The sequence below is a fragment of the Triticum urartu genome, chromosome 2A (assembly GCF_056163025.1).
Source record: "Triticum urartu cultivar PI428250 chromosome 2A, HENAU_Tu73, whole genome shotgun sequence".
NCBI lineage: Eukaryota > Viridiplantae > Streptophyta > Magnoliopsida > Poales > Poaceae > Triticum > Triticum urartu.
Genome location: NC_141874.1, coordinates 323921715 through 323940715, shown reverse-complemented (window position 1 = coordinate 323940715; position 19001 = coordinate 323921715).

Genomic DNA, 19001 nt, shown 5'->3' with positions numbered 1-19001 from the left:
ACTGCAGCGTGATATCTCTAATATGGTTGTATTCATGTAAATAGTACCCAGGAAAAATAATGTTAGATAGGGTTTCTGTCATTAGCCTATACTTGTGAAAATTGTAGACCAAAAGATATGTTTGCATGGCTAATATTCTAGCATATACAATACTTAAATCTATAGATTTACCATCCCTTTCACAGTTATAGCATATAATAGAAATCCAGCAACATAAGTAAGCACATATCATAAGTAAGTACTAGTTCTATTGAATTACAGAGAAAGAAAGAGAGTGAAATAGATAGGGCGAGAGCAGCATCAACAGTAGGGGGTTCAGACTTTAGAGAAGACCAGCAGCGAGGTTAGGAGAAGAAGAAGCAAGCGTGGGGATGGAGAGAGGAGTAGCAGCGAGCAGCAAGAAACAGGTTCAGAGAAGAAGTGCAGCAGCGGGTTTAGTGGATTAAGAGAAGAGGCAAGCAGCAGGAGGTGCAGAAATAGAGGAGCAACAACATGGTTAGCAGCAGCAGCGTGAGGACTTAGAGAGAGCAACAGTTGTTTGATGATATGCAGCAAATCAAATGAGTTTCCATCACAATAGTCTGAAAACGACAGCAACAACATCAATTAGTAAAATTAGCAGCGTCTCGATCACTGTATAATCAATCAGCAGGCACAAATAAAATTAGCAAGCATAGTATAAATCTGGTGCCCCAAAAGGCTAGTGATGCAAATAACAAATCAAGTCCGTGGCTAATTTGTAATTCTGGGAAAAATGTAATGCGGTGATGGCTCACAATGATGGCTTTAGCATAGCAGAGAGCAAACTAAATAAAAATAGCTTAGTTCACCCACTTGAATAGAATAACAACTCATGTAAACGTTTAATCAAAACGTGATGCTTTGGTTTCAGTCAACGTTTAATCAAATCAACACATACAAAACTGAACCAAGACCTGATTTGTTTCATACAAAACTGAACATCATATTCTCCTGCCATCCAAGCCACAGCCCAGGTTCACAAAGGCTGCTCCTACACGTCTATGCAAGTACATTACAGGTTAACTAAAGTAGGTCTCTAAAGCTGAGCGGCTGACCGACCAGTGGTTGTTGGGGCCTTCAAGCCAAAGCCTGCTGTTGCTACTAGGAGAAGACTCCAACAAGTCACAACCGACGGTGACCTTGCTCGGCTCAACCCAACAAGATTCAGCTCAGCTTGCGACAGCTAAAAAAAGAGCGGAACGGTCGAGATCCATAGACCAGAGCAGTCGAGAATGAGAGAGCTAAGTCAGACTCTCCGGCCATGTACCCAGAAATAACCGATCAAGTGCACATGTACCCAGACTAAGGATCTGGGGAGGAGAGGACGGGGGAGCTCACCTCGCGGCGGAGCGTGTGGTCGAAGGAGCAACGGGCGAGGTCGGGGGCGAGGCCAAAGTGGCCGGAGATGGAGGCTGGCCGCGCCTGGTCGAAGGAGCGTGTGATCTCCGTCATTGCGGCTTCTAGGATAATAATATACCAAATTAACTAGAGATGTACAAATGTTCAAGCATCTTTTATTTAGGATCAAATTAAATAAAGTTCCACCAATGTCCAAGCATCTTTCATTTAGGATCAAATTAAGATTCACAAAGATGTACAAATACAATATATATGAGACTATAAAGCATGCCTGAGACTGAGACCAGATGTAACACAGAAGACAGAAAGTGTGCAAGATACTCTTGTCAAGTGTAACTTATGCCAGGTCTGAATTGCCATATATGCATTATTAATTTGAATGAGTCAAATGGAACAGGCTGCTAGTAGAGTGTAAGAGCATGCCAACCAGATCGACTTAGCCTAGTCGAAGAAATACTAGCTAGGACTAGCCCCTTGCAAACATACTCGGGAAAATGCTGGGAACAGCAATACTAGTGACACATGTGCAAGACGTGCGGCAGCTGACCTAACCAACCCGCGTGTGCTGAAGCACTCCCAACAAAGAGATCCATGGAAGCTCAGGAGCTTGACTGATCAGCAACCAACTGAATGGAACCGAGCAAAGCAAACCACGACCAAATCAGACGAGCATGTGACGCGATCGAGGTGAAATTGTAGCATACAGATTAAGAGGCTCCTAATCCCAACACCTAAATAAACCCTAAATCCTTGCGTGCGGGTGATGAGGACATCAATACCATTGTTACACCCACAGCCCCTACTGTTACATATACTGGACCAATTACTAGAGCTCGCGCACGCCAATTAAATTACCAGGTACTTTCGTTTCTTGGTAATGATTCTAATGTTCATGAGATTATGATGCTGCCTAAATTGGATACATTTGTTTTGCTTACAAATGAAGGGCCTAGCTTGGAGAAGGATGAACATTGGAGCAAGAACACGCATGGAGTTGATGGCATGCGCAAGGGGATCAAGAACGGAGTTACAAGTGATGATTTCAGGACTTTGAAACCGCCATAAGGAGTGCATGAAGCATTGGACGAAATATACAAGATGCCACTTCGTAATATTCGTCCATAGGCTATTCTAGGTGCTGCGTCACCTTATTAATGGGCCAGGCCCATGTAATTTTGAAATACTTAAGTATAGGCTATTTTTAGAGTCCATATGTGTGGGGAAACAAGAGTTAGGATTGGTTTCAGACCCCACCCTCAAGGGCCACGAAATTCCCCCCTCTTCCTCCATATATGCAGCCCTTAGGGCATCGTTTAGACTTTGGGTTTTGTTTAGAATAAAAGTTCGCCATAGCTACAACTTCGCGTACTTCGTTTGTGTCCAACGACTAGAGCAAGACGTCACAGAACCCCACCTTGATCAATGAAGCTTTCATCATATATTCGCAATATCCTGATTGCAATCTCAGTTTCTTGCTTGTTCTTCGTTTGTTCGCAGGAAACAGACCCTCGTGGTCAGGTTGATCGTGCTCCGGCATGGTCAATAACCCTCGGAAGTTGGTTTAGCGATTGCTAAGCCGCGATGTCTCGCACATTCGTAGTCGGATCGTCAAGGTCGACTCCCACAGAAAACGATAGCCCCCATCTCATCGAAACATCGGGACACCTTAGCCTCTATCAAGTGGTATCAGATTTCCAGGTTGCTCGGTGAGATTTTACAGTTTTTCGTAGATTAGATCGAGTCTGTTCTTCATACCTACAGTCCACGAAAAAGCCACACAAAAAAATTAGGGTTAGTGCATCATATCCGAACCAATCTGAGCCTTTGCATAATCTTTTTAGGGTTTTTGCTTTGTTGAATTTGCGGTTGCATCGTCGTGTCAAGTTGCTGGTCTTAGAGTCTAGTCTTTTAGAGTTTCGAGTTCTGGTCATAAGTTGTCACGCCGCCGCCGCACCATTATCATCGCCCATCTACCACTTTTGCTTATCCGCAACCGCTCTGAATCCATATCCATATACCACCACCAATCCGTATCCATATACCACCACCAATCTCTATCCATATACCACCACCGCTACCATATACCACCACCGCTGCCATATACCACAACCATATATCCACCACCAATCTGAGTTCTTCTCATATTAGGTTTGTTCTTGAGATCAATATAAATTCCGATTCGTGTTTCCTTGCCTGCGTAGGTCTCGAAAAAAAAACTGGAGACCCCCGGGCAGTTTTTAGGCCAAAATTTTCACGGGCAAATTTTTTTCCCTATCCTCTTTTTAGGCTTTTCTGAGTCTTTTGAGCCACGTGCCATCATAGTGATTTTTTGTCGCACTTTTTCGTCGTCGCTGCCCTGATTTCCAGAAAAAAAAGTCGAAAAAAAAATTTCATGCCCATCCTATCAGTTTGACGAGGGAAGAGTTTTGAGATACTCGCCATTATAGTGATTTTTTGCAAAAAAAAAAGAGGAGCGCAAAAAAAAGGAGCGCAAAAAAAGAGCGAAAAAAAAGAGAGTTCCAGAGTGTGCTTTTCCCTTATTTACGTGCAGCGCCGTGATTTTGTTAGTGTTCTAGGCTCGCGTCTCTAGCACGGTCTAGCCTAGGACCAGCACAGTACCGTCGTTGAGCGTTTATTCAACTTTGCATCTCTAAATTGATTATTGCTGACCCTTTTTGCTACCATACTATAAGCCTTCCCAGCTCCACATACATCTACGTCATGCGTTTGACTCTCCCTGGCAATCGCTCTATCCAAGCTTTTAGGAGTTTTGACTACAACGGTTGCCGATCACCCCCTGCTGCTGGGTAAGAACTGGTAAGAATTTGAGATTTGCTTGACGGATTTGTGACACCCGCCACCACCACCACTTGTTAGTAGTCTGTAGGATCATATTCTTGTGTGTTTCTATTGCTGCTAACCATGCCAGGATCACAAGCCGACGAGACTGACTGGGAGAACTTGACGAACAAGGAGCTTCATGATACGTTTTAGCAAATGATGAGTGGACAGGTGCAAGATGTGATAAACAGATTTGAAGAGGCCATGGAGAAGATAGATGGCATGGAGAAGACATTTGAAACAAAGCTCGATAACAAGTTTGCTGAATTGCTTTCGCGTTTTCCACCACCACCACCGGCTGCTCCTGTCGCACCTCTACAACAACAGCAACAACACCGACTACCTCCACGTCGGGAAACAGCCCTCCGCCGAGCGAGCCGTGACCCTCTTCAGTCGGGCCAAACTGCTGGTGCTGCTGTTGATACTTCTGTGGCTCCTACAGCTGATGTGGAGGAGGATGATTATGTGGGAGATTATGAGGATGAGGTTGATCAAAATCAGAACTATGTGCCACCACCAGCACAGCAACCACCAGGTCGTCCACATGCAAATAATGGCAATGGTAGGGCTCACCCTCAGGTACGAGATCATGACCATCTCCCTAAACTAAAATTGAATATTCCACCATTTGAGGGTAGATATGTTCCTGATATATATCTTACTTGGAAGTTAGAAACTGAACAACGATTTACATGTTTACAATATCCCGAGGAGAGACGTGTTCCTGCTGCTGTTTGTGCTTTCACTAGTTTTGCATGTGTTTGGTGGTCTGAGCATTGTAGATTATATCCTATTCCGGCTACTTGGGCTGCTTTGAAAACTGCTATGCGTACTCGTTGGGTTCCACCATATTATCAACGTGAATTACTTCAAAAATTGCAGCGCTTAAGACAGGGAAAAAATTCTGTAGAAGAATATTATCAGGAATTACAAACTAGCATGATTAGATGTGGTATTGTTGAGGAGAATGAAGCTATGCTTGCATGTTTTATGGGTGGATTAAATAGAGAGATTCAGACGATTCTAGAGTATAAGGAGTATACTAATATCACTCGTTTATTCCATTTTGCTTGTAAAGCTGAACGTGAAGTGCAGGATCGACAGGCATTGGAGCGGACTAACTTTTCTGCAGGTCGACCTTCATCATGGACACCACGTGCATCATCTACTTCCACACGTTCTGCTACACCGGCGCCTCCGTCGGCTGCCACCTCCAACCGTGATACAATAAAGCAGGCACAATCACCACTATCTGCCAAGAGCACACCTTCTGGGCCTGCAAAGAGCTCTTCTTCATCCATGGCATCAACAGGGCAAACACATGATATTATTTGTCGACGTTGCAAGGGTGGAGGTCATTATGCGAGAGAATGCCCATCTAAGCGTGTGATGATTGTTACTGAGGATGGTGGGTATGAGTCCGCTAGTGACTATGATGAGGAGACTTTGGCTCTTATTACACGTGACGAACACGGTGGAGATGATTCTGATCATTAGACGCAATACATGGCTCCTGAAGATGCTGACAGGTATGAATGTTTAGTTGCTCAACGTGTTTTGAGTGTGCAGGTTACACAAGCTGAGCAAAATCAGAGGCATAATTTGTTCCATGCAAAGGGAGTTGTGAAGGAACGTTCTGTTCGCGTGATCATAGATGGAGGGAGCTGCAATAACTTGGCTAGCATGGAGATGGTGGAGAATCTATCTCTCACCACAAGACCACATCCACATCCTTACTACATCCAATGGTTCAACAACAGCGGCAAGATTAAGGTAACATGTACTGTTCGTGTGCATTTTTAGTATCTCTACATATGCTGATTATGTTGATTGTGATGTGGTACCTATGCAAGCATGTTCCTTATTACTTGGTAGACCATGGCAATTTGATAAAAATTCTGTACACCATGGTAGAAACAATCAGTATACTCTTGTTCATAATGATAAAAATATTACTTTGCTTCCTATGACTCCTGATTCCATTTTGAAAGATGATATTAATAGAGCTAATAAAGCAAAACATGAGACAAATAAGAGTGAAAATCAGATTGTGGCAAAAGAATTTGAGCACCAAATGAAGCCTAATAATAAACCATCTACTGTTGTTTCTGAAACTAAATTGAAAAGTGCATGTTTACTTACCACCAAATCTGATATTGATGAGCTAGATTTTAGCAAATCTGTTTGCTATGCTTTTGTGTGCAAAGAGGCATTATTTTCATTCGAGGACGTGCCTTCCTCTTTGCCCCCTGCTGTCACTAACATTTTGCAGGAGTTCGCTGACGTCTTTCCACAAGACGTGCCACCGGGATTACCACCTATTCGAGGGATTGAGCATCAAATTGACTTAATTCCCGGTGCTTCGCTACCCAACCATGCACCATACCGTACCAATCCAGCGGAGACGAAGGAGATTATGCGTCAAGTACAAGAACTGCTCGACAAAGGTTATATACGCGAATCCCTTAGTCCTTGTGCTGTTCCTATCATTTTAGTGCCGAAAAAGGATGGTACGTCGCGTATGTGCGTTGATTGTAGAGGCATTAATAATATTACTATTCGTTATCGTCATCCTATTCCTAGGCTAGATGATATGCTTGATGAATTGAGTGGCTCTACAATATTCTCCAAAGTTGATTTGCATAGTGGATACCATCAAATTCGTATGAAATTGGGAGATAAATGGAAAACAGCGTTTAAAACTAAGTTTGGATTATATGAGTGGTTAGTCATGCCTTTTGGGTTAACTAATGCACCTAGTACTTTCATGAGGTTAATGAACGAAGTTTTACGTGCTTTCATTGGACGATTTGTGGTAGTTTACTTTGATGACATATTGATTTATAGCAAATATTTGGAGGAACATTTGGAACATTTACATGTTGTTTTTATTGCTCTACGTGATGCATGTTTGTTTGGAAACCTTGGAAAGTGCACCTTTTGCACCGACCGAGTATCTTTTCTTGGCTATGTTGTTACTCCATGGGGAATTGAAGTTGATAAATTCAAGATTGAAGCTATTGAGAGTTGGCCGCAGCCCAAAACGGTCACACAAGTGAGGAGTTTCCTTGGCCTCGCTGGTTTCTATAGGCGTTTTGTGAGAGATTTCAGCACCATTGCTGCACCTCTCAACGAGCTTACAAAGAAGGATGTGCCTTTTGTTTGGGGTACCGCACAAGAAGAAGCCTTCACGGTATTGAAAGATAAGTTGACACATGCTCCTTTACTCCAACTTCCTAATTTCAATAAGACTTTTGAGCTTGAATGTGATGCTAGTGGAATTGGATTAGGAGGTGTGTTATTACAAGATGGAAAACCTGTTGCATACTTTTCTTAAAAATTGATTGGGCCTAGTCTGAACTATTCTACTTATGATAAATAATTATATGCTCTTGTTCGGACCTTAGAAACATGGCAACATTATTTATGGCCCAAGGAATTTGTTATACATTCTGATCATGAATCTTTGAAACACATTAAAAGTCAAGCAAAACTGAACCTTAGACATGCTAAATGGGTTGAATTCATTGAGACTTTCCCTTATGTCATTAAACACAAGAAGGGTAAAGAAAATGTTATTGCTGATGCCTTGTCTCGTCGTTATACTATGCTTTCACAACTTGACTTTAAAATATTTGGTTTGGAGACCATCAAAGATCAATATGTTCATGATGCTGAATTTAAAGATGTATTGCAAAATTGTAAGGAAGGGCGAACTTGGAACAAATTCGTTCTTAACGATGGATTTGTGTTTCGTGCTAACAAGCTATGCATTCCAGCTAGCTCCGTTCGTCTTTTGTTGTTGCAGGAGGCGCATGGAGGAGGGTTAATGGGACACTTTGGCGTCAAGAAGACGGAGGATATACTTGCTACACATTTCTTTTGGCCAAAGATGAGACGGGATGTTGAGCGTTTTGTTGCTCGCTGCTCTACATGTCAAAGAGCTAAGTCACGACTCAATCCTCAGGGTTTATATATGCCTTTGCCTGTACCTAGTGTTCCTTGGGAGGATATATCTATGGACTTTGTTTTAGGTTTACCTCAAACAAAGAAGGGGAGGGATAGCATATTTGTTGTCGTAGATAGGTTCTCGAAAATGGCAAACTTTATACCATGTCATAAAAGCGATGATGCTGTTAATGTTGCTGATTTGTTCTTTCGTGAAATTATTCGCTTACATGGTGTGCCAAATACTATTGTTTCAGATCGTGATACTAAATTTCTTAGCCACTTTTGGAGATGTTTATGGGCTAAGCTGGGGACTAAGCTGCTTTTTAGTACTACTTGTCACCCCCAAACTGATGGACAAACTGAAGTAGTCAATAGAACTTTGTCTACTATGCTTAGGGCTGTTTTGAAGAATAACAAGAAAATGTGGGAAGAATGCTTGCCTCATATTGAATTTGCTTATAATCGTTCATTGCATTCTACTACTAAGATGTGCCCTTTTGAAATTGTGTATGGTTTCCTACCTCGTGCACCTATTGATTTGTTGCCTCTTCCATCTTCAGAGAAGGTTAATTTTGATGCTAAAGAATGTTCTGAATTGATTTTTAAAATGCATGAGTTAACTAAGGAAAACATTGAGCGTATCAATGCTAAATATAAACTTGCTGGAGATAAGGGTAAAAAACATGTTGTGTTTGCGCCTGGAGATCTTGTTTGGTTACATTTGCGTAAAGATAGATTTCCTAATCTGCGCAAATCAAAGCTAATGCCACATGCTGATGGTCCTTTTAAGGTGTTAGAGAAAATAAATGATAATGCATATAAACTTGAGCTACCTGTAGATTTTGGGGTTAGTCCCACTTTTAACATTGCAGATTTGAAGCCTTATTTGGGTGAGGAAGATGTGCTTCCGTCGAGGACGACTTCATTTCAAGAAGGGGAGGATGATGAGGACATCAATACCATTGTTACACCCACAACCCGTACTGTTACATATACTGGACCAATTACTAGAGCTCGCGCACGCCAATTAAATTACCAGGTACTTTCGTTTCTTGGTAATGATTCTAATGTTCATGAGATTATGATGCTACCTAAATTGGATACATTTGTTTTGCTTACAAATGAAGGGCCTAGCTTGGAGAAGGATGAACATTGGAGCAAGAACACGCATGGAGTTGATGGCATGCGCAAGGGGATCAAGAACGGAGTTACAAGTGATGATTTCAGGACTTTGAAACCGCCATAAGGAGTGCATGAAGCATTGGACGAAATATACAAGATGCCACTTCGTAATATTCGTCCATAGGCTATTCTAGGTGCTGCGTCACCTTATTAATGGGCCAGGCCCATGTAATTTCGAAATACTTAAGTATAGGCTATTTTTAGAGTCCGTATGTGTGGGGAAACAAGAGTTAGGGTTGGTTTCGGACCCCACCCTCAAGGGCCACGAAATTCCCCCCTCTTCCTCCATATATACAGCCCTTAGGGCATCATATAGAGTTTGGGTTTTGTTTAGAATAAAAGTTCGCCATAGCTGCAACTTCGCGTACTTCGTTTGTGTCCAACGACCAGACCAAGACGTCACAGAACCCCACCTTGATCAATAAAGCTTTCATCATATATTCGCAATATCCCGATTGCAATCTCAGTTTCTTGCTTGTTCTTCGTTTGTTCGCAGGAAACAGACCCTCGTGGTCAGGTTGATCGTGCTCCGGCGTGGTCAATAACCCTCGGAAGTTGGTTTAGCGATTGCTAAGGCGCGACGTCTCGCACGTTCGTAGTCGGATCGTCAAGGTCGACTCCCACAGAAAACGATAGCCCCCATCTCATCGAAACATCGGGACACCTTAGCCTCTATCAGCGGGAGGCCGAGGTGCATGAACTGGGGGCCAATCCGACCCAACGGGGAATCGAAAATCGGTATACCTTAGGTTGGAGAGTCTCCGGCGGCGACGGTTGGTCATGCGCGGCGGGCAGGGCACGACGCTCCCTGACTCCCGCGGTGGCGTGGACTGCGAATGGAAGGAACGGGGTGGAAGGTGGGACGAGCGCGGACCACCATGGCCGACCTCCCTCGAGGACGGACGCGGATCAGGTCGATGACGGTGGCGTGGATATGGGCGCGCGAACGATCTCCCTGGCTGGCCTTCCCTTCCCTTCCCTTGGGAGAGGAATTGAAGGTGGGGTCGGCGGCGCTGGGGGGGAGGAGGATATTGCCGGCGGCGGGGTTGGGATTGTGATCTGTATCGGGATCGGGGTCGCGAGAGGAGAGCGTGGGAGGGAGAGAAAGAAAGAAAGAAAGGAGGCGGGGGGGTGGATGGAAGATGTCCAAAGACAATGCTAGGGTTTCGGCTGAGGTGCGGTTGATGGGGCGGCAAGGGGTGAGGGCTGCCGTTGGATCCGGGAGGATCCAACGGTGTTTATGCATGATCTGCGTGCATTATTTTTGGACCAATCAGAACACAATATAATATTATGACCATTTAAATTGTTCGCAGTAGATTTAAATATAATATGTTAAATCATGTTAGCTATTTTCTTGACTTGAGAAATTCGAACAAATTGAAAAAATGGAAATCCTTCTCATCGTGTCATAAAATGTGACCTAGTTTTAAGAAAAAAATAAATAACAAACAAGTAATAAGATAAATATATTTAAAAGAAGTGTCCTTAGAAATGCCAGTCATACTTTTTTTGAGTGTCTAGAATGAGTTTTTTTGTGAAGGACCTACCATATATTTGTTGCAAAATTGAAACTAATCAATTTTCTAAAATATTAGGCCATATTTAATTAACAATTGACCAAATGGTTAGGAGTCAAAAGTTTTTATCCACCTCTCGTGAAAAAGACAAAATACCATCGATTCAGCAGGAAGCAGGTCAAATTTGAACTGTAGCTGCCTCATAGTTTGCTCTTTATTTTTTACAAAAATAATTTCTAGGTACATAAATATCTATTTAATCAGAGAAATATCAAGAGGTTCAAGATTCAACCACTAGCTAGGAACGGTCAAGCCTGCCGTTATGACCGCATTTTGAAACAGGCATAAGAAATTCAAAAAATTGGAAAACCTTCGCATTGTGTCATTATATGTGACCAAGTTACCAGGAAAAATAATAATCTTGTAATACGGCAATTCTTTTAAAAAAGTGGTCTCAGAAACGAGCTATCATTTTTGCAGATCAATGGCTCTCAAGCCAAATGATCAATCTTATGGCCACATTCATGGGATGGTTTCTTCAAATGATCTCATATTGTGCACAAGGGTGCATATTGGAATGGCAAACAATGTTCCCTAAGGAAATTTTCATTTTCTTTGGATGAAAAAATCATTTTCCATTTTTTGAGTGCCCCAAATGAGGTTTTTTTTGTGAAGAACCTACCAAATAATTGTTGCAACATTGGACCAAATCATTTTTATAAAATACTAGGCCATATTTAATACACAATTGACCAAATGGTTGGGTGTAAAAAGTTTTGATCCACCTCTGGTGAAAAAGACAAATTTCCGTCATTTCAGTTGGAAGCGGGTCAAATTCGAACTGCGGCTGCCTCATAGTTTGCTATTTATTTTTTCCAAAAATCATTTCTAAGTACAAAAGTATCTATTTAATCAGAGAAACGCCAAAAAAATCCAAAATTCAACCACTAGCTAGGGACGGTCATTCCTGGCGTTTTGACCGCATTCTGAAACGGGCATAAACAATTCAAAAAAATCAAAAAATTGGAAAACCTTCGCATTGTGTCATTATATGTGACCAAGTTACCAGGAAAAATAATAAACTTGTAATACAACAATTCTTTTAAAAAAGTGTTCTCAGAAATGTGCTATCATGTGTGAAGATTCATGGCTTTCAAGTCAAATGATCAATCTTATGGCCACATTCATGGCATAGTTTGTTCAAATGATCTCATATTGCGCACAAGGGTGCATATTGGAATGGCAAACAATTTTTCCTAAGGGATTTTTCATTTTCTTTGGACGAAAAATCAATTTTTCATTTTTTGAGTGCCTAAAATGAGTTTTTTTGTGAAGGACCAACCATATATTTGTTGCAAATTTGGATCAAATAAATTTTATAAAATACTAGGACATATTTAATGCACAATTGACAAAATGGTTGGGTTTCAAAAGTTTTAACCCACCTCTCGTGAAAAAAGACAAATTTCCGCCAATTTAGTAGGAAGCGGGTCAAATTTGAACTACAGCTGCCTTATAGTTTGCTCTTTATTTTTTCCAAAAATCATTTCTAGGTACATAAGTATCTATTTAATCAGAGAAACACCAAATTTTTTCCAAGATTCAACCACTAGCTAGGAACGGTCATGCTCGCCGTTTTGACCGCATTTTGAAACGGGCATAAAAATTCAATAAAAAAAAATTGGAAAACCTTCGCATTGTGTCATTATATGTGACCAAGTTACCAGGAAAAATAATAAACCTGTAATACGGCAATTTTTTTAAAAAAGTGTTCTCAGAGATGAGCTATCATGTGTGAAGATTTATGGCTTTCAAGTAAAATGATCAATCTTATGGCCACATTCATGGCATAGTTTGTTCAAATGATCTCATATTGTGCACAAGGGTGCATATTGGAATGGAAAACAATTTTTCCTAAGGGAGTTTTCATTTTCTTTGGACGAAAAATCAAATTTTCATTTTTCGAGTGCCTAAAATGAGTTTTTTTATGAAGGACCTACCATATATTTGTTGCAAATTGGGACCAAATCAATTTTATAAAATACTAGGACATATTTAATGCACAATTTACAAAATGGTTGGGTTTCAAAAGTTTTGATCCACCTCTCGTGAAAAAGACAAATTTCCTCCAATTCAGTAGGAAGCGGGTCAAATTTGAACTACAACTGCCTTATAGTTTGCACTTTATTTTTTTTGCAAAAATCATTTCTAGGTACATAAGTATCTCTTTAATCAGAGAAACACCAAAAAATTTCCAAGATTCAACCACTAGCTAGGAACTGTCATGCCCGCCATTTTGACCGCATCATATGTGACCAAGCTTCCAGGAAAAATAATAAACTAGTAATACGGCAATTATTTTAAAAAAGTGTTCCTAGAAATGAGCTATTATGCGTGAAGATTGATGGCTTTCAAGCCAAATGATCAATCTTATGGCCACATTCATGGCATAGTTCGTTCAAATGATCTCATATTGTGCACAAGGGTGCATCTTGGAATGACAAACAATGTTGCCTCGGGGATTTTTCAGTTTCTTTGCACGGAAAATTCATTTTCCATTTTTCAAGTGCCCGAAATGAGGTTTTTTGTGAAGGAACTACCAAATAATTGTTGCAAAAATGGACCAAATCAATTTTATAAAATATCAGGCCATGTTTAATGCACAATTGACAAAATGGTTGGGTGTAAAAAAAATTATCCACCTCTGGTGAAAAAGACAAATTTCAGCCGATTCAGCACGAAGCGGGTCAAATTTGAACTGCGACTGCCTTATAGTTTGCTCTTTATTTTTTCCAAAAATCATTTCTAGCTACATAAGTATCTATTTAAGCATTACTACATGGTTTGGTGGTGATACGTTGAGGTTTGGATGGTGGCCCAGGGCCCCAACTCCAAAGCGCATAGACTCGAATGCCCGTCGCGTGGTCACCGCATGACCGTGGCGTTGCCATGCATTCTGGGAAGCCTAGGAATGTCTAGTAGGTTTGGCACTCCCTAGGTAGATGCTTGGAAGAAAATAACAATAGATGAATTTCACGAGGAGACTGAACAATGCTCAAACATGAATTAGCCCCCAAATGTTTGATTAGTGGTACGGAAAATACACATGGCCAATGGGCCTGAGTTTTGGCCGAGGATGATCATCTACTAAGGACACTATCTTGGAAAATTTGCAGTTCAGATGGAGGAGCCTAGGTGTCACTTGCTTTGCAACATACCACACTGGACAGAAATATTAATGTTGAAGCCATACTCACTTGTATTGTTAGATGGGGCTCAAATTTTGTGGAGAGCAATGATTTGGGAATATAGAAGATGTGGCAAAAATTCAACTCATTAGGATATGCCTAGATAGTACTTCCTTCACAACAGTTCGAGTTGAACAAAAACTTTGGAAATTTGCAGAGGAAGATTTACCAGGTAAATGGAGTTGAATATTGTCATGAGGCAATGATTTGGATAGTAATGAATGCCCAATTTTTTTGGTAATTTTGGGAATGACAGAAATATAGGTTGCTTCAAAATCTAGGGAAAAAATTGACACATGGACATGACACATAGCAAAACTGATGAGGTGGCGCCTAGTCATAGCAATAATTACCAATGCATCCATGTTCACAACCTCATGACCATTTATATTGGTCGTAATCAAGTAGAAATAAGGTCATTGGTGTCTCTTGTCTGCTTTGTGACCATTTGGTGTAAGCAATTTCAGGGTTTGAGCCCTTCCAAGCGAAATGGCCATGAATTTACGACCAATTCAGCTGGGGTCACTAAGAGAAGGTCACAAGTTGACATATTTCTTGTAGTGAGGTAATACCCTATGTCCTGATTGCTTGATGTTGATGAATACGAGTATTACAAGAGTTGATCTACCTCGAGATCGTAATGGCTAAACCCTAGAGGTCTAGCTGGTATGGCTATGGTAATGAATCTCCGTCCTTTCTAGACTAAGCCTTCCGGTTTAAGAGGCCGAACTCGCCAAGGCTCGTAAGAGTGCGGAGATGGCCCGGAGTGAAGCCTAGGGTGCCCTCCATGAGATCCAAGAAGCCAGGAAGATTGCGGCGGGTAAGGCATTCAATATGCAAAGCAAGAATGTGAAGAGGAAATCTCTTTTACTGACCTGGATTCGGAGTTCTCCAGGGGCTTTTGTTGATCTTAAACGTAGTGTGACCGACGCCACAGAGTTCTTCCGAGCCGAAGAAGGGGGCTCCCCGGAGAAGCTGTTCTGGTCGCAATATCTTGTGCCGGAACATCCGGTGCCCTTCAGCGATCAGCTAAAACAGCTGGTCGATCTGCATAGGGTGGCCGAAATGGCCATGAAGGATTTAACAATCCGGTTATGGCCAGCCGAAGCTATACCCAGCAGTTACTTGGGCCTCATGGAGAGGCTGGTTCATGCCTGTCCTCGGTTGGACGTCATCAAGCGGCGTGTCTGCATTGAAGGCGCGCGTCTGGCCTTCTCCTATGTCAAGGTCTGGTGGGCGAAGATGGAAGCCGTCAAGTTGGCGACCGAGGGGCCGCCTGAGGGAAAGGAGCACCGCACACCCGAGCGATACTTGGGCGATGTCTTGGAAGGGTCCCGTATTGTTGCGAATCATTGTGCGAAAGACACTATCTTTGAATGAATGTATTCGAGCTCCCTCTACCCTGTATGGTAAAACAAAGTGATTGTGCAATATAATGTTGGTTATGTTTTTAAATTTTTAGTTCCTGTGTGGCCGTGTTGTATGAAATCTGAGGGTTAACCAAGCGTTGGCTTCTGCCCCCACGTAGGTAGTACGGGGGTGTTCGGGACGGAATATAAACAATCTTGATCCAATTAGATGGTCCTTGAAGGAGTTTTTTAGCGCAACGAACCAGGCAACCAGACTATGCGGCTGTAACGCCCCCACTTAGCCATAGGAGTTCGACAATAAAAACATGGGCGCAGCCTCTAGTATCCGAACTAGAGTGCTATAAGCGTCTGATTGGGAAGTACCAATCCTTCACATAATGCAGAAGAAATCTCCAACGATTTGTAACCTTCGAACAACTGACCGGCTCTCGCCGCATCATGACAGTCAGTTTTCGGCTTTCTCTACTGAGGTGCTCCTTTGGATTAACTAAGGCACAATCGTAGTAGTTCTCCCTTTACTACCTTAGCCGATATAGCGGAACGTAAGGTTGCAAGCACAGGAGCTGGGCAACCCAACTATTGACCAAAGACATGATTCGGAGCCAATGCATATAATGCTAAATTCGGGGTGCCGAACTTTACTTATAAAAAGTGTTCGGACTTTTGTTGCCGTAACGTGGGGTGCTATGAAGCCCATGGAAAACATCAAACGTACCAAAGTGTACGGGTGCTACCTGATAGGGTTATCCACAGGGGAGCTGAAAACGAGAAAGGAAACAGAAAATGTATGAAGGTAAAAAGCTGGGGTCCTACAGCTCCAGCCGCAAACTGTTCTCATTGTAATTTAATTAGTACATCAAGGTGCATTGATATAGGTAGTGCGATAAGCAACAGGCTAATTGACATGCTGATACCAAGGGTCACGCTGCATGTGGGTCCTGAAAAACTGGTAGAGTTATCGTTAATGGAATCACCTAAAGAAGTCCCCCGTATGTCTGCGTTTCTCGCTGTCTTGGTGTGTTTATCCTTCAAGAGGACCGATGACCAGACCACTAGATGGTGCCTGTGGGATTGAGACCTGAAAAGGAACAAGTAAAAGTGAAATTATGTGTGTATCCGTTATCGGTTGAGCCGTACTATGGACCACAAGCTAGCTATGCCTCCGTTGATGCCCATGGGATTTTGAGTGCTAATTATGTATGTGCGGCACGAAAGCCATCACTTGATTGGGACTAATACGGAGGCCGTATTGCTACTCGAGCTCCTGACGAGCCGAGCTCTCCTACTGCAGAGTAGTTCGGACCCTCTTAACGGTGTCCGTCGGCTAGGCAGTCGAATTAAAGTTCTGCATGAGAAGGCCGCTCTATAGTTTTGCTAGTAAGGCAGCCATGTTCTCTTCTGTACGGAGGGAGCGTTCCGTATTTCCATTGACCGTTATGACGCCACATGGACCGGGCATCTCGAGCTTGAGGTAAGCATAGTGTGCTACTGCGTTGAATCAAGCAAACGCATTTCGTCTGAGCAGTGCATGATAGCCGCTAAGGAAGGGGACGATATCGAAGATTAACTCCTCGCTTCGGAAGTTGTCCAGAGATCCGAAGACAACCTCCAGTGTGATTGAGCCCATACAACGGGCTTCTACACCTGGTATGACGCCTTTGAAGGTAGTCCTGGTGGGCTTGATCTGTGATGGGTTAATGCCCATTTTCGCGCTGTATCCTGATAGAGGAGATTGGGACTGCTACCTTCGTCCATAAGGACGCGAGTCAGGTGGAACCCATCAATTATTGGGTGTAGGACCAGTGCGGCCGAGCCACCATGACGGATACTGGTCGGATGATCCCGGCGATCAAAAGTGATCGGGCATGACGACCGTGGATTAAATTTTGGGGCGACTGGTTCTATCACGTAGACGTCCCTGAGCACACGCTTGCGCTCCCTCTTGGGGATGTGTGTAGCATATATCATGTTCACCGTTTTGACCTGAGGGGGGAACTTCTTATGTCCCCCTGTGTTCGGTTGCTGGGGCTCTTCATCATCGTCCTTTCTTTGCGATCCCTTTTCCCTGTTTTCTGCGTTTAATTTACCGACATGTTTAAAAACCCAGCAATCTCTATTTGTATGATTGGGTGGTTTGCCTGGGGTGCCATGAATCTGGCACGGACGATCAAGTATGCGGTCCAAGCTGGATGGGCCTGAATTGTTCTTTTGGAACGACTTCCTTCGCTGACGGGACTTAGAGCCCCTGAATCCGGCATTGACCGCCGTATCCTCGGTATTTTCATTATTGTTTCGATGATTGTATTTTTTGTGTCGAGACTTGTCTTTGCTAGTTTTAGCTTCAGGGGTGCCGGCCTCGCTTGCATTGTTTTTGCTACGGGCCAACCAGTTGTCCTCGCCCGCACAAAAGCGGGTCATGAGTGCCGTGAGGCCGCCATGGATTTTGGCTTTTCTTGGCCGAGGTGGCGAGCGAGCCATTCGTCTCGGATGCTGTGTTTGAAGGATGCTAGGTCTTCGGCATCCGGACAATCAACGATTTGGTACTTTTTAGTTAAGAACTTAGTCCAGTATTTCCTGGCGGACTCTCTGGGCTGTTGAACTATATGGCTTAAGTCATCAGCGTCCGGAGGTCGAACATATGTACCTTGGAAGTTATCGAGGAAGGCCTCTTCCAAGCCCTCCCAGCTGCCAATAGAATTTTCAGGCAGACCATTGAGCCAGTGCTGAGCTGGCCCCTTGAGAATTAAAGGGAGGTATTTGATGGCGTGGAGGTCATCGCCGCAGGCCATATGAATGTGGAGAATGAAGTCTTCGATCCACACCGCGGGGTCCGTGGTTCCATCGTATGGTTCTATATTCACGGGTTTGAACCCTTCTGGGAATTCATGATCCATGACCTCATCGGTGAAGCAATGAAGGTGTGCGGTGCCTCTATATCGGGTCGTATCGTGACATAGCTCTGATGGAGTTCGTCTGCAGTTTTCAGCCCGCGCATGACTAAGTTTGTCACGTCCTAATAGGTGGCCGTCGTCGCGTGTCGAGGCACGTCCTCGCGATCCGTAGATTGATCTGGTATGTCCTGCTTTATTGTTCAGGTTTTGCCGGAGGTCATATGTATAACCATGGGCTAATTTACCTCTACCTGTGCGATGAGGCGGGGCTGGCTGGTGTTCGGCGTGAGTTGCCGTTTTGTCCCGACCACATGGTGGTCGGTTAGCCGCATTGTACGCTGGAGGTATGTATTCCGGCGCCTCCTCGTCAAACTGAGGTAGCAATTTGCAATTTGGGTAGCTTTTGGTTGGGCGCTTGAGGCCTTATTCTTCGGCTGCTAGGACATTGGTACATTTATCATTGAGCAGATTTTGGTCAGCTTGAAGCTGTTGCTGCTTCTTTTTCAGGCTCCTTGCAGTGGCAATTAGCTGGCGCTTGAAGCGCTCCTGCTCAAGAGGTTCCTCAGGCACGATGAAATCGTCGGTGCCAGAGGCTCACCTCATCCTCGGAGAGTGGAA